Raw genomic sequence first — 25,421 nt, 5'->3', positions numbered from 1 at the left:
TCGGACAAAGGCGTCTAGGTCTGCCAGGTCATTGTCGACGTGTATTGGGTGTAAACTCGGCATTAATGTCTACCAAGACCCGGACAGACGTAAGTAAGCGACCGTCACTACGGATACGCACTCACACAAACTCAGTCACGCAATGTACGTAGTAGACGGTGATATACATAGAGGTTCTAGTGGCACAGAGGGGTCAGTGTAAAACTGCCTTCTGTCCGTAACGTGTCGAACCGTAGTCGGTCGAGTGAACTGTCGCACAGTTCGACCGACGAAGTCCTTCTTCAATCCAGAAGAGCCCTATAGAGAAAGCGCGACGGCTCCTATATCTGAGAATTTCCTTATCGCGAGGAGTTACGCCAGACACCAAAACCCTCGAATCCCTCCGCTCTTTCCGTACAAGAAAGTAAGTGCGAGAACCTCGGCGACAATCGATTTTGACTTTAGTAGACCGTTAAAAATAACTTTCATTGTTGCACCTGCGAATGTTATTTAATGTAGAATTTATATAGAATTATGTAGAACATAATGCAGCAGATCTTTCGTTTTATTTGTCGTTCATAACGGATCTCTTCGTCGCTAGAATCTAGATTTAACGTTGCACGCACGTGATGCGTATCTGATGCAACCGCATCCATTCAATTAACACGAATGTTCCTTCCGTGTTCTGTAGCAATTGATGATTGAAGGCGCATCTAATTAGATTGATTCTCACTACTGAATTCAACTGAGATAACACGTGCTTAGACACGACATTTGGCTTTGGGAGTTCTGATTAACGATTAATTTGATAAACTGAATTAATCTCGCTTTTGAGACCGTTAAAAATAAAATATTATATATATCAAAAGTATCATAAAAAAAATTTGGGAATATAGGACAGAACGAGTGCGATATCACTAGATTGTTAAATATAAAATTGCTAATTGTCACTTAACATGCATTTTGTTCCATTTCGCGTCGACAATCGGTCCATTCTCGCGTAAGCCAAACTAAGAAGCTTTAGGTTGTTGATGGGAGAGAAAATCAATACGAGTCCACAGGGCGGAAGTCATTTAATCTGCATTTTCTTTCTACCTGCGCGTGATCCTTGCAATATGGGTCACACGGAATATGGAATATGGGGGAAAATATGCGAATTTATGCGTGCGGAGGACAATGCGGATGCCGACAGGTCGCTGAGACTTATCGGCGGGCATTATCTGGCGCGATATCGGGAAGTGGACGGAGGCGTGAGTCGGTCAGACCGCGATTATATACGTACGTGACCCTGGAAAATCGTATGCCATAAATTTGCTGGTTGTACCCCGAGGCTACAGAGCGCGCGCGTTGCACGCGAATAAATCAAGGCCAGCGGCCAGCTCGCGGCGAAAAAATTCAATCAAACAAATAAATGTGTCATCGGACGAATGTGCGAAACGATTCGTCGATGGACTTACAAGTGTCTGTAGATATTCGACGAGAACACTTTGGTTTTAAATTTATTGATCGAAGGCACAGAGGTTGAGGTTGAGAGAGAGAGAAGGGGGGCAGAGAATGTGGTGTAGAAATACTAATCAATGTTCACTTAAGTAATTAGGTTAATTAGATTGAAAATTCTCCGTCTATTAATATTTTCATACCATATGATACATCGTTCGCAAAAATATTGTTGTATAAATCTTAAATTAAACTTCAAATAATTTTAGAAACTGCTAAGTTTTATTTCGCTATTTATCTGGAAAATGATAAAAAGTCGTTATTCTTAATATAACAAAATATTAAAAATTTACAATTTTTAGATTCTAAAATCTCTGCTCAAAGTAAATATTTTAGTATTTTCATATAAAGACCGTTAAATTTTAATCAAGCTTTAATTTAATCAAGATTGTCAATGACGAAATTTTCAGGTTTCATATTTTTCTCATTTTTAGCGTAGTTCCAATTTTTTAATAGGTCTTCAAATAAATATAGAAAATAAATAGAAAAAGTTTGCTGGTGGAAATAAGTAACGTATGGCAAATTACTCGAAATAATACCATAATTAATCCTTTGTCCGTTAAACCGCGTAACATAGTCCGTGACTAACTGTATGTAGCTTTCCATCGGATACGGAAACTTCCGCGAAAATATGGAAATAGCCCCTTCCAGTTTTAGTTTCACGGTCGCATTACGTACGTTTTACGTTCACGCCTTGTTACGTGGCCTTAAAATAGCGACCACCGGTTTTAGCCCGCGCAAACCAGATAACCGGCGTTTTATATTCATGCTTCTTGCAGCGAAAGAAGTTTTCCATACACATATTCGCCAGCGTTGTGCCAGATTGACATATCGTTCAATTAGTAAATCGTATTTAATTTCCCGCCCGTGCATTGTACATATAACGCGCGCGTTTAACCGAATATTTTCTAATGAAACCGCATTTCTAATTGGGTTAGATATCAAATATTAATTAATTGACGGTACGAATTGTGCCGGTAATGCGCATAGCAAATCACGCGCGACGAGAATTGATTTGAATTTGATTTTTGCACGAATTTCCATGCAAATTTACTCGATTGTCATTTCGTCAATAAATAATTGATAATCGAAATTAATTATCGATGTAATGGTGTTAATTTCCCGCGCGACTCGTAGCTGGGATCGACTTTTCAAACAACGCGTTCGAAATCATCGGCGGCTAATTTCGGTCGCGTATTTACAGAGGGCAAACGCATTTTTCACACTGTAGGCTTCATCGGAAAATGCGGTTGCCCGCGTGGGCGGGGAAAACTTCGTAAAAACGAGCCGCCAAACGAATTTGTTTTATACCTTGTCGCGTGTAATCGAGCGCGCTTTTACCGCGTTGTGTTCGACGATCGCGTTCAAATATCAATCGCGAATGGTCGCGGACTGCTGTTTATGCAACTTTCAACGTGTTTCGCGAAAAACTCGTCGCGGTCGGACGTAACGCGCGGTTTTTCTCCCTCGTCGCGTCGGGCAGCGCGCTTTTTTCGTCTCTATTAGCGTCGAAAAAATGCGTCTGAGATCGTGCGGTCGAGCGACATCGTATTACCGAAAGACGACGCATGCCAAAGAGGAGGATTTTCGGAATCGAAAGGAAGCCCGTCGCTACGTGACGTTTCCCCGACGTCTATCGCGCGCGTCTTGTCCCGTTCGCCGTGCCTTCCTTCCGGATCTGACGCCCGGTAGTTGGCCCCTTTCGAGATCTCCAGGGGAAACGCGCGATGTATGTGTCGCGTGTGCTTAGGGAAGTCGAGGATCTTATTGAATCTGCTGTAATCCGCGGCCGACCGACGTGTACTCGGATGCTTTTGACAGCGCTCCGGCTTTGCTCTCCTGCTGGCTGGATTATATCGATTATATGACGCAACGCCCGGCTTTCTCAGAACGATATCGATTTTACAGCGTCCCGTCGACGCCATAGGCCCGACGAGCGCCCCGATAAGCGAGCTTTGATAGCGGTAGCCAGAATTTCGCGCGATCGACACCCTACGTTTCGCCAACGTAATTATCGTTGAGTCGCCCTCTTGCAACAAAATAATATTCTAACTGGCTAAAACCAACGACTATTTTCACCTTTCGAGATATACACTCGTTATCCATAATTATTATAAGAAAAAAAAAAGAACAAAGAGCTCGTTGTACGTTTGAAGTCGCGAAAAGAACCGTTTCGACCGTACATATTTCATCTTAGGCCTTGGACTTGCAATTAGCGTGGGTAATCTCGAAAGTATCGATCCGTCGGACACCCCGCCGAGCGTGTTGTAACGGCGTGCCGTAGGCTTACCGCAGTATATGCGAGGAAGGGCGAGCTGTATATAATTCGGCGATCTATATATGCCTAAGTGGCAACCAGAAAACAAGTTGGCAGAGAATCGGCCGGCCGAACAATCCAGTCAGACCTGTGCGTTCGCGCGACTCGGATTCGCCGCCGCCGCCGGAACTTTGGGTTTCAGTTTTCGTCCTCTCGTCTTCGCGTCCGAAACCATGGGGAATTCTTCAGAACGAGTTATCGATCGCGGCGGCTGATATAGGTATCCCGGCAGGTGCGAGTGAATCCGCGATATTTCCACGGACTGATAACCGATATCGCACTAGGGATTCTTTTACGGTATCGTATTTTTATATCTTTACGATATTGACATGGACATCGCGGATCTCATAATACTGAGACACGATGTAATTGAGCTCGGGGCATTGTGAAAGGAATGGAGGCACTTTGCCTCTGCGAATTCGTTCTTTAACCACTTCAGAGTCGATTTCTGAGTATGCTCTTAAATACAAAATATAAATAAATATTAAAACAAAATTGTAAAAGAAAAACGATTCTGCTCTTCAGATGTGTTAACACTAGACTAACGCTAGAATTATCAAAGTATGATAAAGTCAAAAAATGATTGGCTTGTAACTTTTTTATAAAATTTATAATAAACGGTATACATTTTCTGAGATATTTCGTGACTTTTGTTGCAATGTGTAAATGATTAATTTGATCAATTTACTTGCTCTCTTCATTCCTTTTTTCAAAGATATATATAGTATATTTAAATAGTATAGAAATAAGTAGATATATAAATCTCGTCTGTAGTTCTAGATTGTGATTGACAGCTAGCTCATTTGCAACTTCTGATATCACATTCTTAGTTTTCTATTGATATTGATCGATATTAGTTAACAATGTTTAGGGTGCTATGTAATAACGCTCCAGTATGTTATACACAAGGAACATCGTTCACCTTCATTAACGCATTCTTCAAATTTCAATCATAATCATAATTATGTATCTATTAAATATATATATACATATATATAATATGCCAATGACAATGATAAGAACACTACGATGTGGATGTGTCACAAAGCTATTAAGGTGTGTGCTCATGGACAAGCGCAAACAACACTCCTCTGTCTCTGAAACATTTCAAAGGAATGTAAATATTACGGTTATATAGCCTTATCGATGTTACATAAAACGCCCCGTTAATATTTTATATTACGTATCTCACCGAAAATACAGAAAATAATTCAATACGGAGAATTCTCTGTATAGAGGAAATAAATTTCATAATTAATAAATAGATAATAGAAGATAGCAATTGATATAAATCGATAATCTTAATAATTAATGAAGTTTCGCTACTTATTAGCTTCATTATCCGTAATCTTATTAAACCTTAAAATTGATACCCGTTGCCATTAATGCAATATTAATAACCATGTAGCAGGAAGAATGATGAGAATCAAACATACAAAGCAAAAAAAGTAACGATTAAATAGAATTTTATCGAATATGTGCCAATTTCAATTCTATTTTTCGCAATAAAGCCTGCTTACCCGTTATCTGCAAAATTAGATTTCCTAGATTAAAAAAAATGTTTGAAATTGAATATTTAATATTTATATTGAATAATTTAAAAAGGCTATTTCTTAAATTAAGGAAATTTTGTAAAAAATAGACAGCTATCATCTCGATATAGTCCGCATAAATTTGGGAATAAAATATCATCTGCAGCATGATTTTTTTTGGTAAGACGTTCGATGCTTTGTCCCGTCTTCACGTATGGTGGCGTACGTATATCTCTTTCAGTAAAAGGATTGAAAGGGGCGAGAGAGAACGGAGCTCATCATCTTGCCCTCCGCGTTTCTACGAGATATCGTCGCGATGAGAAAATGCGCCAGGGTTACGGAGACGCTGATAGGATACTTTTATTGAAGGGGGAATATGACGATCCGGCAATATCCTGCGTTCCGTCCATTTCTTTAACCCGTTGACGAGCATTATGAGTTTCACCACCGCAGCTTCCTCCATTTTTATCTGATAATATCGTCCGTTTTTTATCCGATAATATATTGTCCGTTTCCAGGATCAAGCCTGGGTCTTTGTGACGAAAGAATGATGATTAAAGGGCTATACGTACGAGCCACCTGCTGATCACATATAGAATTTTGTCGCAGGAACGATCACTTATATGAAATCGGAATTAACGAGTTTTATTTAAGTGCAATATAGCAAACGTATAGAGCGTGAGAATGTTAACTCGAGAATATAAACAATGCGCTCTTCGCGAGAGATCTCTCGAGAGACTTTTCGCGACGTCTTCCCGGTCCAGTTGGATTTCGTGGAGAGATTCCGCTCGCGAGACTTTACTTAATACTCGCCAACATCCGGAAGAGAAACGATCAACAATGCCGTAAGCCGGAACGGATGGCGCGACGCGGCGACAAAAATTGAAAATGCGGAGAATGTCGCGGTGTGTTTCGTCTGTCCGACGAGATTTCTCGGTCGCGATGTTTAACCGAGATATCTCGAGATAAAGAGGAGGAATCGCTGCGCTCTGCATTTTCTCACGAAAAGATCCCCGGCGTGTCTAGGCGCGCATCTCTCACGTATTTCACGGACCCCGGGGGCGTTTGCGGAATTCTTGTTTGCGACGGGGAGGGAATCGGGGGAGGAAAAGAGAGTGAGAGAGGAGAAGGAACAAGCGGAAGAAGCGAAATTCGCGCAAAGGAGGAATCATCGAAGACTCGTCGACCTCTTCTTCGCTTCTTCGCGCGCGGGATGGCGCAAAAGTTCGGAATACAGTCCCGAGGTGGCGAGTAACGGCAGCGACGGAGATGATTGATAGCAAAGAACGCGCGGCGCGACTCGCACACCACAATGGGGACCAGAAATATGAGATCGGAATAAAATTCATAGCCGTTGCCAGGGGAAACGTTAGGCCGCGATTGAGATGCAAATAAGAGCGAGACACCCGGTAGCGGCGACGACGGCGACGACTTCGTGGCATCTCCGTAACTCCTTCGTACCGACGACAGAAGAGAATTTTTTATGAGCTCGGGGGAAGTTGCTATCCGCGCCCGAAGTTTTTCGGCGACTTTGGAAATTTTTTCGCGGATGGGTCGGACGCCCGACAAGTATCTCCATTCGTATCGCGAATCAACTGTTTATTTGAAAGCGGCGTAAAGAATATTTTAGGAAAGTAGGCTAGATGCGCAGAGAATCAATAACGATGAAACTATTTTAACCCTTAGCCGACATGCGACAGTTTCCTTCGTTCCTTTCTTATTCCAATTCAACCAAAACGTGCGATTTTTGTCATTTTAATAATTATTCCTTGCTCTAATTTAATAAAACAATTTTACGGAATAATCACGGCGGCGAGCTTACAATTAACGCACAGTTAATGAAGCACGTTCGTTAATCGTTGTAAGAAATTTTTTCAAAACTAGAATTTCCACGAAAATAAAATTGTTCCAGGCTATAGTATACTGTAGTAACTTTAATTTTACGTATAATATATGTATCCATCGTCATATAATGTATTTATATGGCGTCATCTTCTTTCATTAATCGTAGTACGACCTTTTCTTCTTTCAGTTAAATTTAACGGCGGACGAGTATCGCTATCATCTCGCGGCTCGAAGGGCCATTAAAGGTATTATTCGATCCGCTAGCGTGGAAACATAGCCCGTACCTGATGAGTGTGAGTATCGTTTCACTCAGAACATTCGTAATTCCGTTAACCGTTCATTATCCAATTACACGCGATCATTTTCCACGAGATCGCCATTGTTCCGACCGCCCTGGCACGTCGCGATTTCCAAAAGTGATTCGCCTGAATGGCGGATTCCGGTCCGCGGAATCGCGCAGCTTTGTTTCCGCAAAGCGGATCAAGCGCGTGACAATGGTTTTACCACCCTTACGTATCGCGATTGCCACCTAACGAACGGAATGGTGATTCGCAACTCTTTATCCGACGATTACGCGCGCGGGTTTTGTGGAAATCGATTGCGGGTGACTCATGAAAGAGTACGTAAAAGGGGACTTGGCATGCACGTGCACCTTTCTGGTCTCATTATCGCGATTGTGTCGTCGCGATTCCGCAGAACGAATAAAATGCAACAAAAGGGTGAGAGCAACGCGAGAATGTCGCTACCATTAGCGGTATATAGATAGACCGACCGACTATATATGTAAGGTGCGGTGTTGCACGTACCTGCTACGTCCGCTCGTTCCTTATTGATCGCTCGCGCCAGGGCTCCTAAGCGCCGTAAGAAACTACATAAATTAATCACGAGACGAGAGAGACTTGCCGTGGGCTCTTAAACGGATCACGTCACTCCTGGCGGTATTAGAAATTAAGGATAATTAGGAGAATCAAGATAGAATGTTGGCGCGCACGCGATTCGTCGGCTCTTTCGTTTCCTTTTTCTGAAAGACTTATTTATTTTTCTATTTAGCGGGACGAGCGTCTTCCCTAAATGATTTCGGGAGGGGAGGTAGATTACACGTAATAAATATATAAGTGAATTAACGCGAACGAGAAAAGAGAGCAGCTGGTAAATTCGGAGACCAATATTAAGAAATAAATGTTAAGAAATAAACGATACTGCTATTTATATGTTGTCTCATTTTTTTTAGCTGCAAAAGCAGCTAGATGAAAGCTATAACATCCACCCATCTTGAACGCGTTTTCCCATTAAACAGTGTGAATGATAAGATCAGAAATGAAGCAATAAATTAGCACGTAAATTGAAATAAATAGAACTTGATTGGCGACGATAAGAATTTCAGCTCAATATAGCGTATTACGGCATCTGATAATTGTCGTTTTTTCTATACGTTTCAGATTCGATGGACGTGCGGACATATGGTGAAGCAGAGAAGATTTATTGGGAATACCAACAACAAAATGATCAATATACGGAAACGTTCGTAGACGTCTTAGAGGGATAATTTAATTCGCACGGTCCGAATGTGAGAAACGTTGTTCCTCATGAGTTAAACACGAAAGCAGGTCTTGCAGGTTTTGAAGCTTATCAGGAATATCACGGAGACAACTGTTCACATTGCGGAGCTGAAGATGTGTTGTTGCACGTTGTAAGAAGAGTTATATAGATTCGTCGATCGGGTCGCGAAACATATTGGCAGGTTTCCGCGAGCCGGAAGACGAGTGCTAGATCCGTCACACAGATCTAGATGTGATCGCACTTGTGATTCTATTTCCTTTGTTGTATTTTGTCCAGCGAGACTTTTTAGAGAGACTTTTTAAAGAGATTTTTTTACTTTCTTATTACGGTGAGTGAAACACGATACTATTGTTTTTGTTCATTTCTCTCTTATTGAAAAATTTAGTGTAATAAAATCAAACGAAACCCGTACCTCCAACGGAGCGTACGCAATCGCGAGAGTTACGAGCTCCACACCAGAGCGATCGTATAGAAAGTTTCCGGATATGTGTGTAAAACAGAGAGAACATTTTTCGATTGCGTACGGTCCGCGTGTACCAAATTACCATGCTGCGTGGAACGTAATTGCGAATTCGTAGCGAGAGCCTTTTCGGAGCAGTTAGCAGTCATGATATACAATAAATACGGTCGCGTATATTCGGTATTCTAAAAACTTTATATGAACGAGAAAATAATAGATTTAATATTCAAAATGTAATAGTTTGAAAATTCTAACGGAAAAAATAGAATGTATAAAAATGGTTACATATAAAAATATGAAATATAAGAATCTAAAAATATAAAAATAAGTTTCTGTATTTTATGTTCATAAAAGAATACGTTAAATATACGCTCGCTTATTTGCACTTACAAGAAATGATTAGAGACGAAAGTTCTGACGTAATGCACGGCAATTTTAACGGATATCCAATATTAGAAACGGTTTTAAAATGATGTTATCGGCGGGCCGGGTCAGTCCATGTTACAAGAAACAAAGAATTGTGAGGCAATTCATCAAAGTTTACGGTGGTATTGTCACGAAGTAGTAAGACATTTACAGCGATCCGCCTCGACAATCGAACGGCAAACCACTTGATCGTTTAAAAACAGCTTGATCGAGTTTAACGTGTAGCCAATATAACAATAATTTGTCTGCGTATCGCGCGCGTTTCTCAAGCAGGTTGCTGTCGAACAATCATTGAGACTAATCGATTATTTATTCAGAGCGGTCTTTCGTCGCTCGCGAATGCCGTGGGGAAACAAATGGCCTAATTTAATCGCCCTTATTCTTTCAGATTTTAGATACTATCGTTCATTTTACGGAGAAGGAGGCGTAAGCCAAAGTATAATCGAGAGTATTATCCGCAGTATTCATTACGTTTGCTCATAACTCTCGCGGTATCAATATAAAGGAAATTAAAATTTGCATATCGCAATTGAGAAAACACGTGGTCGAACTCCGTGGGGGAAAAACGGACGATGTTTTAATTTGCAAAGCCCAAAACTGAATTTTCGACCCTCGTGCGCCACGCCGCGAAGCGGAGTTTCGTCATAATGGTGAGTAATATCTGTGCACATTATACATTAATTTGTGCTTTTCTACACGCAAAAATATAAAATCTCATTTGTTACATTCGCCACTAAATCATCGTTCGCTTTATGTAACTCAATATACATAACGAATGCTGCGCTTATTGGCGCACGTAACCCAAATAGTATATTACGTAAGCTCGGCGAGTGACTCGCCAAGTCGATAACCTTGGTCACGGTCGACCGACTTGCGAATCTGCCTGGCCACTACTCCAGGCCACTCCAGCCCGAATTGTCGAACGAACGGAAATTTCCGACCACGTATTGTCGCGCGCGGAATTGTATTGTCATCCATGCAAATTTTGGGGAGCGAGCGGAGGATTACGCTCGCGGAGTTCCTCCCATTAATCAACGTTTCCTGTTGCACTTTAGGAGATCAGCTCGCGTGGCTCGCGCCACCTCAACTCCGCAATCCAATTTATTTCTCGCGTTTCGGACACGTGAAAACATATCCGCGACTTTCCGACGAGAAATCGAAGGATGCGCCGCGTTTTTTTCTTTCCGTTCCGTTGGGCGGCAATGTCGATATTGTAATCTGGAGATTTGATGCATGACACTATCGTTTGCATATGTATATCGTAGGATAACCTCGCGCGACTGACATTGAAAATTAGCATGTAAGATCGGCCCTGTTATGCAGATCGGCGTACGAGCGTGATGCAACAGGCACGTTCGTACGTATCGCGAATGCGAGAAAGCGTACCGTTCCGGTTCGTATCGTATAGATCGAAGGTATATCGAAATATCCCGCGGGTTCATCGGCTCTCGTAATAACAATCAAACACGAGGCGCGGTATCCGAGAGGGGTAACGGAAACTCTCCTTGTCCGACAGATTTCGGATTGTGTTACGTATCAGCTTGGAGAGATAATGTTCCGTAATTGCGCGCTTCGCAAATACCGTCTCGGGTTAAATACCGCGGTATCGCACGTAGCGAAATTAAAACGGTGTCGCGTTTTGTTTCCGAGTGCAGAGTGATAAGTGGCGCGGCGTTGGCGGTAATGGTTATGAAAAACGGCGGATCGAGTGAATGAACGTTCCCTCTAACGAAAATTAATGCGTGCGAGAGAGCGCCGGGCATTTAAGCGTGCTTTTAGCGGCCGTTCCATCACCGCGGCGGAGAATATTGAATAGTTCTGCAGATAGCGACGTACCATCTTTATAAAACCGGTTCCGTTCCTTTCTTAGAATGCCATTCTCTTTCTCTTTAGAACGAATCAATCTCAATTGTCCGTTTCATGTAATTATCGGTTCGATCGATCGCGATTGCGTTTCGATGTCGGCGCGCGAAAAAGCGCGGAGGACGTTCGCGCGTAAATCTGATTCGGGATTAACGCGACGGGAAACAAAGGGCGAATAATGCACTCTCGATTTCCGAGCGAACCTCTCTTCCGCGGCCGTTGGGGCGTAACGTAAAGATTCGCGTCTTCTGAACTTCCTTTCGGTTGATTCACTGGGTAATCAGAGCGGGATATTCCGTTGTGAATTCCACGACTTGGTGGCTCCTGCCCGGGGCATCTTATCTTCCCCGCCGGAAACGATGGTTGCGCGTTCGCCGTTAATGCCCCGGCTCTAACAATTAATCGACTTTCATTTTATTTTCACCAACTGCAACTCAAATTAATCACGAGAAATTTCATCTCGCGCTCTTCTCGTCACGAATGGAAACAGCGGTGCCAATATTCTGGACCGCGAAAACTTCCTTACTTCGCGAAGGTGAGCGTTCGATGCGTTCGATAATGCAGGTAGAAGAAAAGTTTATTCCACGCGCAGCTTGTCGCCGTCGCAAACTTTGCAAAATCGCAAACGACCCAGATTTGAACCTCTCGCTGTTTAATTATGCAGAATTATTAATCGGAATTATTAAACGAGAAATAATAATTAACACGCTTCGAAAAACAAGCAGTGGGTTACGAAGAAAAACGGTCGTTTCTGCCGCGATGGAATACCGTAATTGGCGCCACTTATCGCTCAGCTGATAAAACTGCAAAAAACACTCGTGCAAAAAACTCATCCTTTGTTATTATTCTTGAGATTACGCGATGTGTGAAAGACGCTTGATTAAAAATTATCGCGCGCAACGCGCCGGGAAGATAAGGGAGACGAGCGATACGCGTGCAGGTGAAACGCGTAGGAAAGAAGAAAAGAAGCTATACTTGGCCGAGGTATACTGACCGTGACTAAGCGGTCGAGCGCGAAGCCGACCTTGCCACCGTAACGACGGCGTTAGTAATAACGAACGTACGAACGCACTCCTGGTGGTCAGTAGCGTGACCCCTTCTGCTTTTTCCTTTTTCTCGCGGCGGCGTTTTTCAGCGACGGCAAACGGGAAAAGCAGTTACGACGAGAGGAGGGCAGCGGGACGCGACGCTCTTTCTCTATCTCCCGAGTCGTGGGCGAGCGCAAATAATGAGCTCGCCTCTCTTTCTCTCTCCGGACCGAGGCCGGGGGTTTAAACGCGACCACGTGGAAAGCTCACGTGCGTCAGCGGTTTTCCGTATCTCTGGCCCTGATTCTGTGTTTTCCGCCGCGCTCGATTAAGCGCCCGCGCGTTCCCGTTCAGAGCAACCGCGGCAGAATAATTAGCGGTAAAACGGGTAGAGACTACCGGGGGAGGGGGAGAAGAGGGGGGGCGGAAGGATCGCGGGCATCGGTCTGTCTAGTTATTGGGGCGTTTCATATAGGGGCGATAAAGCGAGCTTTATCGACGATTCGGCAAAGAGAATATTTTGGGTTTCATTCGATTGTATATTTAGCTCTGCGGCTCTCTGAATGAGATTGCAACGTAGTGTACCCGGTATCGAATGTCCCTGATACAGGCAGTCTCGTAAGTGCGATAAACTGGCATTGATAAAGCGGCGGCATTCTTTATCGTTAGCGATACGCGAGAAGAATATGTTGGACGTCGCATTGATGAGGAGATGAGTGATGGATTATGACTGCATGATTATTGGACAAGAAAAATCACACGTGATTTATTCACGTGAGAGAGATGAAATCGCGTCCTTTTCATTTTCACGTGCCGACATTCGTACTCGATAGTACAGGATCGTAAAAACTCCGTCCTCCGTTCATAAATTAATAAATTGCCGAATTGAATCAACTGTCTGAATCACAACTGTTACCCAATTTCGCTGGAAACAAAGTACACGTGTAAATTAAATTGCATCGCAATTTATCAAGAAACTCTTCCGTAGATTTTATCAGCGAGTGATGACACATGAAAAACTAGAGTGCCTTCGATATATATATCATAAAAAAATAAACCGTATAATTTTTCGCTTTATTCGCGACGCGCAATGCGATGAATGAAACGGACGGAGAAAAGTCATAAGCACGGCTTCGAGCTCCAATTTTGTTTCAAGTCTATTCTCGGAGGATGACGCAACGGTGTTAGGAAGCGCTTTATTTTTGCTGATCTAATCAAAGAGAACTGCGGAACATCGAGGCGTCATGATTTCAATTGTGAATCGAGACTGACCAAGTCAAAGTGCGCTCCCGTTTAACTGAGTGCCATATGTAATCGCATCGCGTGTCGAAACCGAAGTGAGACGTCTAAACGGCTCGTTGTCGATCTCGCGTTCGTTACGAGAGGTCGAGCTATTGACCCTCGTAGATACATAACTTCTCGTTGAGGCGGATAGTTCTGCTACTTTGCAGCTCGCTATTTTCGTCAGTGATGGCACGGTCGAAATCGTCGGCGCAAATCACGAATCGAGGAGATTCCGCGATTGTCTCGACGCGAGATGTTTGCGCGGCGATCTGTATGCTCCAGCCAATCGTTCGATCGTATCGACGCCGGGCGAGTCGAGGTAGCAATTTGCATTGTTAATCGTGAATCGGGAGATTCACCGATAGGCCGTACATAATGAACTCGGGAGAGTTCGTTATACCATACACGTATGATTAATCGGGGTAATTGCGGCGAACGGGGTAAATGCAACGCCGCAATATTTTGCGTTACGTGTACTCACCGAGTTAATTATTCAAATAGACCACGTCTCTCACAACGCCAGGGCGCCGTTGCCCCGCAGTTTTCTAACCGGCACGTATATGTTTTAATAAGATAACGCGAGCGTATTACATATGACCCTCTCGTAAAGTAGCAATCCCGTACGTTTTACCACGCCATCCTTTCAGCGTTTCATCGCCGTGACGAGAAAAAGCGGAGGATCTTCTCGAGCGGGTTTCAGAAACTCCGAAAGAGAAAAAAGACGTAAAAATATATATATATATATATTTCGCCGTGTAAAATTTTTCCTCTTCGGTGTGTTTTCGCATCATCCGTTTTCATTTCCTTAATTTTCTTCTGCATTACTCGGGTGGCGAGAATTTAAACGAGTTTAGTATGGTGGCACTCGCGTTCGAAGGAAGGCGCGAAATTTTCTTTCGTTCTTTCATCGGTGCATTTCAGAATTGTTCCCGGGATTATTTCCACCGAGTCGGCAGCCATTTTATTACCGCTTATATCCTGACGTCTCACTTTATTGAGATGTGTGTGCGCAAGCCTGCGTGTCTGTGTAGATGCTTCCTTTATGACGCCTGCATCGCGAAGCAGATTGCAAGCATCTGTGGAAGGATTCGCGCGGCAGAGGAAAAGATCGAAAAATCGATTTTCTGATAATTGCGCGATATATATAATTGGTTTTTTAATTGCGATTAATTACGCTGCAACTAACGGTGCGATTTTAATTGCAATAACATTTAACATTATTTTAAAATTAAAAAAAAAATAAGGACGATACGACTAAAAATCTTTTAAAAAAATTTTTTTAAGTTACATGTACGACATTATTAGAAATATGTATTAAAATATGTATTAAAATAGATTAAAACTTCCTGAATACAGCATTGAGTTGTTAAAGGAAAGCCATGGAAAAATACTATTGCTCTATATCAGTGTAGAACAACATAACGTCATATCATAAAAACGATATTGCGCAATAATAAGTTATCAATGTTCCAAGACATTCCAAGGTTCTTTTATCATAATATAAGAGGAAGTTCGGGGAATAGTGGAATATAATATAAAATACTACGATATATTATCTAGTCTATTAAATGTTACAACCTAGGCTCGCTGACAGTAGTGGAATTAGTACCTGCTGGACCCCTAACTTAACGTACAAAGCGGCAGTGTAGTATGAGGTGTTACGTAGTTAGTACGTGTAATTTAAGATTTCGTGTATCGCTACTTGCGTAAGGTTAGTTTATTAATTTTAAATATAACATTGAACGTACTGTAGATAAACGAAATTTGTTAGAAACATGTATAACAAATACTTGGCATTATAACGAGTGAAAACTGAGTTGAGTTATCTTTAACAGTTTTTAAGTTATCTTAAAAAGGGTTTAGGGTATTCCACAATATACCCGCACTTTCTCTATATTATATATATATCATATATATTTAGATATGAGAATGTTTAACAAGTGTGAGTATAAGTGTGAGTATAAGTGTAAGATGAACTACTATCGCGTACTAGATGTTCAAGTTAATTAAAGTAAAAAAATCTCTCTCTTCGTAAAAATTCGGACGCGGTAATAATGAAGAGCCCGCCTCGTAATTCGAATAAAATTTGATCTGCGATATTTCGTGCGATATTTTTAATTAAGGACTATTGTTACCGCGCTATATTACGATTATTATCGCACCCTTACTACGACTCAAAAATAGCGCGGACTTCCGTTTCTACGACGCGTACGTGTACGTTGGTAGGGTGTAGGTAGTCGCGTTGTAATTGTATTGCGAAAAATTTATGATCGCGCTCGGATATGTATTTACGGTATAAATATCTGCGCGCTTATAAGGCCCTGGGAAAAATACAGCCTCCCGAAAGAAACGCTCGCGTCGGACGCGCGGCTATAAATAACGGTCGCCCGCACGTTGCAATGGATACGTTGGTTGCAATGGATTTCCTCTTGTGATTCAGGGAGATATTTCCCTCCTTCCTCTTCTCTCCCTCTCCCTCTCTCTCTCTCTCTCTCTCTCTCTCCCTCTCTCTCTCTCCCCCCTCTCTCTCTCTCTTTCCATCTCCGCAATCATATCGTATTTCGAAGAGATTAAGCCGTAATGAGTTTTATTCATATTCGTGCGCATAAAGAAGGGGATAAACATTCATTTGATAGCAGCCAAATTGAAATTTTCAAGTTTAACGGGGCTTTCCCACCGCGGTTTTTCACGGTAACAAGATACCGTGAGGTTTTTATGCACGTTAAAGTACCTTGGACTTCTCTGGAATCGTGCGTTCCATGTCGGTGCGCAAAAAGCGTCGTCTCTCGCTGGCATTCCGTTTTATCGTGGACGGTGGCTTGCTCGCGTATCAACGACATTGATCTGCACCGACGGGATATCGTCATTTAGCATTAGCTAGTCGTGTTTAAGTGCGAAAAGGCTCGGGAGTATTCCCGCATATGATCGGCGACACTCTAAACCCCGGCTGATTGCGAAACGCGGCGTGTATCGTCAGCGTATCCTTCATTATCGTTCCGTGTTTGATTTCGGCTCCGGCTACTTGGCTCCGGCAGTCGCGGTGTGTTTACCCATCGGCTTTGCCAAAAATATCACGCCGTATGTGTATATTTGCGATAAATCACGGAAAGGTGGTTGGTTTAATCCTTAAGCGGCAGTAAAACAGATGCAATATGTGGAAATTTCTTACGCGACTTACATTAAGGACACATTATCGAAGATCGAGAAACAAGCACATAGTAAAGTGTCAGTTCGCAAAATAAATTAATTTTATTTTATCATGCTTCAATGTTCTTTTAATCGTCAAGATCTTCATGTATATGTGTAGTGTGTAATATTTATTAATGTTATATCATTATAATTATATATCATGATAAATGAGTTTCAAATAAGATTTATTATATCACAATCAAAATGTTGTGATTGTATTACAATTGTTATTACGTGTACGAAAATTACATAAGCTCCAAGGATCGATTCAACGGCACATTGTCAACACACGCGATTGTGCGTCGAAACATGCCCTAAAATGTACAGTACTAGGTACAATCTCGAGTAATAGTTGTGTGGAATGTTAAAGTGAGCTCGTTCGGAGCGCGACAACGTTCGGCCGTCCGTATACAATAGCAAATCAAGCGCGGGCGGAATATTCCCGGACGAAATGCGTCGACAGTGCGTACACGCAGACGCGCGGCGTACAATCGTAATTCCCAAAGCTGAAGGAATTCCTCCTCTTCTTTTTTTTCTTATTCTCGTATTAGATGCGAGTCGATCGTGAAACGAGTTTAACGAGATAAAAATCATCCAGCGTCGTCGTCGCGTTATCCGCTTTTCTTCTCACAAGAGAGAGAGAAAGAGAGAGAGAGAGAGAGAGAGAGAGATGTGGAGAGAAGATATTAAAACCGTAAATTCCCGCGTTCCAATGCACCTTCCATTTCAACATTCGCTTTCTTCCCGAGCAGCGGCCCGATTCGTGTAGAATAGTCTGCCCTCGGCAGACCCGTCTCTTTTCTCGTGCGAATGAACAAGCAAGGATCGACGCAGGGATGAGAAAATAATTAGATTGAAAGGATGGTGAGATATATATATATATATATATATTTATAGGCAAGCATGAATGTAATTAGGTCCGATTACGGCCTAAATTGTAAAATTAATAGAGAGTGAGACAAATTCGAGACTATTAGCGATATTTTGTAGCCTAAGCATATTAGCATACATGAATGTGGAAATACAACGTGTACTAATTTTCAGTACGATTCGATTTCTTACGTCAATGAAGAGATACAAACAGAATTTCGCGTACTTATTGTTAGATAAACTTCAGGCGACACTCTCGCCCTACGAGCAAATCCTGTGCCAGGATGAGATGCATGCTTGAACTGCATCGCGATTATATCGAGACGACCGTGCTGTTAAAAATTATTAACGATAGACTCCTCGTGCTCTCGATGCTTCCGTTTCCATGCATCAAGTTTTTCAAATTGATTCGAGCTCGGTTTTTTTTAGCAGGAAGTGAGAATTAATCAATACACTGTGCGTTTTTAATTGGATTCTCTGATAAATTTTCATGCAATTTGTTAAATCGCAAAAAAAAATGTTATGTACGCTATGTCTAATATTTCTTTAATGCAATAGAAAAACAATTGCATTTTGCATAGATTGCGCATTAGTACAAAATATTTGTCAACAGATATAGCACTCAAAATAATTAAAACAAATGGAAAGTTGTATGATACCGACCATTAATTTAAACAGATTGTAACAACCAATCGTTTCTACGATAAAAAATACTGTAATGCTTCATTTTTTTATATATATACATTTCTAATTCAGAAAGTATTTGCATTAAAAAGTGCATTTGAATATTATAAATAAAACCGTGTGCGATAGGTAGGAACATATATACAAAATATAGAAAAAGCACAGAAGTGTAAAGAAACCGTAATACCTGTTTTTCTCGCTCTTAGTGGATTTATTTAATCAGATTAATATTATCTATTTCATCATTTTCACAAGTATCAGCGTACTTAAAACGTAATAGGTTCTGATAAGCGTTTCATTAGTCCGATAAACCCAGCGGTGTTATTAGAATCAAGTCTAAAGAGGAGCCAAATAATTCTTTAAAATCTTAATACTTGCTTTTCTATCAAATTGGAGGTAATTGAAGAATCGATATGATCGGAGTTATGTCAGCGGAAAGAACGGCAATCAGGTTCGCAAATCGCCTTCTTTGAGACACGATTCGAGAAAATTGAGGTGTAATTACCTATAATTAATCACTAAGCTGAGAATATTGACAGCGGTCGATTATCTATACGAACGATTTGGCATGCACGTGTGTGCGTTCACTGTTTACATTAATTCTTGACAGCCGTCGACTGCTCGCGCGAAATAATTTGGCACATTCGTACGCTCTCCATTAATTTAATTTGACTTCATATCGCTTTGAGTTTAATGCAATTTCGTAAAGCGTCTCACGCGACTGTTTCGTGTCTCGAGATCGACATTGGAGTCGCTCGCATATTTCGCCCAAAGCACGACTGAAGCACACACCTATGCACGATCTCGGTGTCCACGATATTCATGGGATTGGTTCAGGGGTCTCTCTTTGCCGCGTTCATAACCATTAGCGAGGACGCAATTGCGGTATCAGATCATATTCCGACTATTGCGGTAACCGCGAACCGAGAAGACTCCGTTTCCAGTTCTCCGTCCGCGAACATCCCCTTTGTCATTCGAAATTCTCTGCCGCCGCCGTCGCCACCGCTCGGAAGACCCGATGTGCATATCCGTGTTACCCTATCCGCTTAAGACGTCTATAATCGCCAATTGGAAAGTCAGATGACTGACGGTAATAGAGACGATCAGCGCAAAATAAAACGATCGATGCAACGATCCGATTCAATCGATAAAAAAGAAAGATCATAAACTGGAACTTATTTTCCAGTATCAGATAAGTTTTCTAAATTTTCGCCTTATCTAGCACAGCTTTCATTCATGTTTCGCGACACACGGCCGCTGAATTGTATAATGTATATATTGCGAGACAAACAGTACATTATACTTGCATGAGACTTCACTCCTATTTCCGAAAACAAACATATTGTTGTGCTGAGTCATTGCTGCGCCTCGAATTCACGTTGAATAACAATAAAGCGCAGGAAATCCCAATGACACTCGTCGTTATCGTCATTTGTCAGCGTTATTTTTGGCAAGAATTTTGTCGCCCATATTATCGCGGATCACCTGACTGATTGCTTAGCGGATTTTAATTTTGCGTCACTGGCCTCTCGGACGAGAGAGCTCGTCTTCACGCCCGACTGGCACCGTCGGCGACGTGACGCGTCGCGTGTTGCATGTGACAGCAGCAGCGGTCTGTCACTGACAAATCACTCGCCTCAGCTTCGAAAATGTAACCCCCGTCTGCACGCGTAATAATACGATAATTCTGGCGGCCGACAACACGGCAGGCCGCTGCGGGCTCGTTGTGAAACACAACGCGCGGGATGTTGCCGAGTTAAATGCACCCGTTTGTATACGGACGAATCGTCGATATCCCTCCAATTTAACCTTCGTTGCTTGAAATAAACAAAAAAGGCTAAACAGAGCGTGCCAACGCGTATCGATACGATATTACCTTGTATAATACATATCCTCGACGAATCAATCCCCGTTCGCAAGCAACAAGTGATATACAAAATTTCGCGAAAGAATGAAACAGGCTCGCGTTGACAGCCTGACGTTATCGCGCCTTCGAAAACGAGCTAGTATTTTCGAGGCGAATCTCGTCTGATTACGCGAAGAGTGCAACGGGCGAACATTCGCGACGGTTCTGAGATAATAACATCCGTATCGTTCGTAAAAGAGATCAAAGCTGAGGGAGAAACGGAAGGAGAAAACGGATCGCTCTCCGTCAATTCGGGCGAATGGATCTTCCTCGATCGCGTGCACCTTGTGCAGCCGCAGCTGCTGCGCGGTCGCTCTGTCTACGTCACGTGCAGTATACCGCAGGAATAATCGATTTGCCGCCGTTTTGTCCGACGAACACGACGTCGTCGTCTGTCCGGCTCTCCTCAAATCCTTAGGCGCATTTCGATAGCGTTTATCTTATCGGCGTCGTTCGCAGCTCGGATCGTTCTAAGCGAAAATCGAAGACAGATATATGTGTGCTCTGGCTCTATTCATTCATGAAGCCTACCCACAGAATCTCCTAGCAATTCATATTTACCTCGGTCAAACTATATGCTTTTCTGACTAACGCCGTGATCCGTGGATTAAACGCGCCGCGGTCTATCCATTAATTATTTCAAAGTTGTTCATGTTATGCCGCCGTTCCATGTAGTTACACAACATTACGTTACACGCAACGAGTTCATTCTCCTCCGAAATCGCGAGATTGCGATATTTTGCGAGAGGAAAAGTTGCCTGAACATTTGTAATATTTCGTAATATTTAGCGATAATCTGGTAATAATTATTTCACATGCTAATTTACATTAAAAATGCTGACATACACTATAAAGAATAATCTATCTGAAGTATCTAAAAATTTAGCTAGATACAGATCTGAAAATAATTTTGTTGGACCATCAAAATAATATAGACTTCTATTTTGTCTTGATACACTAATAACGCTGTAATCGGTTAAAGTGCGATGTCATCGTTGACACCGAGAAATTTTACAAACGAACAGATTTCGCGAACGAACGGATCGAATTTTGGAGGCGTTTCGACGGCCAGGAGCGATACCATCGCGACGTTTTCGACGCCGTCCATCTGGTCGGTACCGGTTGCGACCAGTTTAACGCCTCTCATCGATTAACTCGTCAACTACGGCCCCATGCTGGCAAACGTCAATTTCGCGAATGAAAAAGAAGGAACCAAGGCGTCGTACGTGATGTTGCGTAAGCGTCCCGACGTCCAGGCGTCGCGACGTCAGTCGTCCGAGAGTTGCAAAGGGGTGACAACGCGCGAGAAAATCGTCGATCGCGATCGTATAATACGTTCGACGTTTCTTCATGGTCATTTGTAAAAATTGATACCAACAGGTATTGCTTCAAAATCAATTTCTTATAAGATCGTTGCGAATCACGAATCGTCGTCTGCTTTCGGGGATTGTGCGAGCGTATTTCTGGCGAATCGAGCTGGACCGATTTCTATTTCGGGATCTCAAGGTCAATAGCACAGTTAGTCTGGCCGAAAAAACGCGGATGCTACGCCGATTGTCATGGTATACCTAGCATATCTGTTTTTAATTGTTTTCGATATTTCCGAATGAGAAAGTTTCCATCGCGCGCAATGTTTGTCGGCGCAACACTATCGATGAGTCATTACTGTTGCTAGTGACCGGCATGGTGTATTATCTTTAGTGTGTATCTCCTGCAGCGTGAGTCCTTTGTGTAAAAAAAAAGCTTGAGATTAAAGATCTGATTAAAGATATGATATTGAAGATTACGTTATATAACAAGAAATAGCATCCGTGCTCTTGAGGGAATCACGAATGAAAGAAATAAATCAATAAAAGCAACATTCCAAATTGGAATATTTCTGTTATTTCAAATATTTTGGACTTTTTACTGCTGCCATGGATATTGATTGAGAAAAATAAAATAACAGTTGATATGTATTTTTATTTAGACCGTTCATCCTCGAAATTTGATTAGGAATATGCATTGTGATGAAAACAATTATTGTCCTAAAATTCTAGATAAAATTACAATATAATTGCTAAATACATGTGTCAGATAACTGTGATAACTGTGACTGTCACGTCGTATTGAATTCCATGAGCGTTCTCCTTTAAAGACGTCGTGTTGCTTTTCTTCCTTGAATTCTTTTACGACATTTTCTCGTGAAATTCTCGTACTTCCTTGTAATTTACACGACGCAAAGAGAAAGAACGTCGTAAACAGTCCATGTCTTTCGTAACGGACGTGATTAAATTAATGCTAAAGGAAACCTATTTAATTACGAGACTATTCGACCTTTTTAGAAGTTTTCAATTTCATAAATACACGAAAAATTCGTTAATTTATTTCATAATTTCATTGTAAGTCGATTATTCGATAAAAATTCAAATGTTTTCGCTGATGTCTTAATTAATTGTAGAGTTATTATATATATGTATATAAGGAACTTTAATAATCTTTTTCGAGTGGTATTTATTCTTACGTTGCTGGATCTAGAAATCCACTTTTCTACGGTAAGATATATCGTACGAGGAAAAAACGAATTAAATGGAAGTCGCATCATCGCCGATTTCGACACGAATTTTCCCCATGTGTAATTACCAATTCTAAACTCCGGAAAATTTTCCACTTTAGATTTGACGCGAGATTACCATAAGCCACTCTTATAAAGATATTGATTTAACATCCGTCGTAATTATGCATAATTTACATGTCGATTTAATTATTCTGTTGTTCATGTAATACCTCGTTTCCAAAGGAGGAAATAAATTTTCCACACTTGCCTAAACTGTTGTAATAAATCATATCGTGGTATTGCAGATAATGTTGCGCCGTGTTGCGCGTATTTGCGAAAGGGAGTGATTAATGACTGAAAATCATAGTACTGCCACCGATTCTAGGCTCACGTCCAAATACATTTCTAGTCGCACTTGAGTTGATGAAAATTGGCTTTAATCGCTTTCGGAGCGAATGCAAACCCGTTTCGGTCGCGCTATTAATAAGTGAAATTTATAGTGCCACAAAGCAAGTAGATTACAAAGTCCTGTTATTATCGTCCTGCTATTATCAATGCTTACTGAGACATTATTTGGATTATATGAAATCGATTTTTCTTAAACGATAATGCCCGAGTGTATTAATAAATCTTGAATGATAATGTCGAGAGTATTAATAAGTCTTGAATAATTAACAAATGAAAATAAGAAGATATTTGCTTCAGTAATATAAATAGTTAACACATGTGAAACCATACTCTTCCTTCCGTTCCGTTGCGCACATTTGCGAAATAATGTAGAATAGACTTTATGCTTTAACCTTTCAAACAAGACTTGCTCTTCAAAAAAATTTCAGTTTAAATGGTTGGAATTATAAAAATATATGTAACTTTAAACATAGAGAAGTTTGCTCGACTATTTGTTGAGGAAAAATGGGTTTTAAATTAACAATTAAAACAATCTGATTTTAATTGTTCACGTGACATAATGTCCAAAGATATTCTATACATTTTAATTTTTATTATCCAAAAGAAAATGCATTGAAATTGTGTAATGAGCTTTAAATAAATTTTACAAAGATTATTTAATAACACTTTGCATCTCATCGAAAAAAGATTTATAGAATATTTTCCTGGCTGGAAAAATTTCTGCGTTGCGTCTGATTAAGGATACTCGTGTCTTTCGAAAGACATGCAGCCTCGATTGATCGGTTAGATTGCAAATTAGAATCTTGCATTTTTATGTTCCGTACATACAATTAACCATATATGTAGCCTATAATGGGATAGGAAAACCGGTTCCCCGCAAGCAATCGTACTCTGTATCAATCTCTGTCCCGTCTTATCTATACGCTGCTCGCGACTATAAAAGACAGTATCTCCGAACGATACCTTTAGTAATTCGTGAATACCAATCGCACCGCGCCGCGGCTTCTCTTCCTTTCTCGTTTCTCTCAAAATGTTTGTATCTACTAAGGATAGTAGAACGGGATAGAACTGTGCATCGGATTCACTCATCACAGCGATTCACGTGTTTCCCCCAGTCGAATAATCGTGCAGACACGTGTGATTCACTGTGTCTTGTGGACATACGAAAGGGAGGAAGAATTCGTGTGTGTCATCACGGGACCAAAGTGTTGGTAATCGCGCGGGACGCTTACGACGGAGTCTAGTTGAAACCATTGCCAAGCACGTGAAATATATTATTTAAAATATTACGTGGAAGCAGTAGAAAAGAAAAGGTTAGTCCCTCCGCCCGCTCGTCGCCGAGGGTGGCGAATTCGCGAAGGGCGAAACGTCGCCGAAGACATTCCCCGTTGATTAGATCGGACCGGATGACGGGGCGATCGGTCAAAATATTTTCGAGATCCACCTGGGAGGATTCGTTTACGTGACGGTTATGAACGAGGGGTCTTCTAAGTGAGTGGTTCGTTCGTTCATTCGTGCGAAGGGACTGAACGTATAGTTGGAAGGGTCGCTTATACCAGGCGTATGATCGAATCTAAGTCTCGTTATTATCGCTGACGCCTGGTATCAGGTGGTCGCGGTGTTTTTACTAAATTGATTCGATATCGCGCGACCGGAATAAAACTAATGTCTTCATAGCCTGAAAGTAAAGAAACAAATATTCCATACCTGATGAAGCGAGACGCTTATCTGTTTTCGTTTCAATTAATTATTTTGACCACTTTCTATTTTTAAGACGCTATAACTTCGTTAAATTATCGTCACTAATTTTGCAAAATAATTACAGTTGTCTCGATTATTTGATTTCTGTTAATATTCTTAGGATATATATTTATACATTCATTCTTCTTTTATTATCCTATTCGTTGAACAAAAATTATATTTGCTCTCTGACATTAAACTTCAAATACCGCCGATATCCGTAATACATTTGAGACGTTTCATCTGACTTTCTCTCTCTCTCTCTCTCTCTCTCTCTCTCTCTCTCTCTCTCTCTCT

At 41.5% G+C, this 25,421-nt stretch overlaps 1 protein-coding gene across 11 annotated transcripts in view; it reads left to right on the top strand.

Moving 5' to 3' along the window:
- The first annotated feature begins 210 nt into the window (after nt 1-210).
- LOC112466022 (multidrug resistance protein homolog 49) overlaps nt 211-25,421 on the top strand; it is a 52,258-nt gene continuing 27,047 nt past the window's right edge. For 2 of the 11 annotated variants that reach the window (XM_025033875.1, XM_025033868.1), the window contains exons 1-4: nt 211-403; nt 7,358-7,463; nt 8,610-9,058; nt 10,005-10,266. The gene's annotated coding sequence lies outside the window, so the exon portion shown is untranslated. Of the gene's footprint in view, nt 404-3,905; nt 4,091-7,357; nt 7,464-8,609; nt 9,059-10,004; nt 10,267-15,481; nt 15,503-24,348; nt 24,698-24,761; nt 24,876-25,421 lie in introns of those variants that run through there. The other 9 variants (XM_025033878.1, XM_025033874.1, XM_025033876.1 and 6 more) reach the window with 7 other exon arrangements.

The sequence above is a fragment of the Temnothorax curvispinosus genome, unplaced genomic scaffold, assembly GCF_003070985.1.
Source record: "Temnothorax curvispinosus isolate PA1 unplaced genomic scaffold, ASM307098v1 QBEX01015766.1, whole genome shotgun sequence".
In the NCBI taxonomy this organism is placed as follows: domain Eukaryota; kingdom Metazoa; phylum Arthropoda; class Insecta; order Hymenoptera; family Formicidae; genus Temnothorax; species Temnothorax curvispinosus.
Note: the sequence above shows the minus strand (reverse complement) of the source record. Positions and strands in the feature narration are given on the sequence as shown.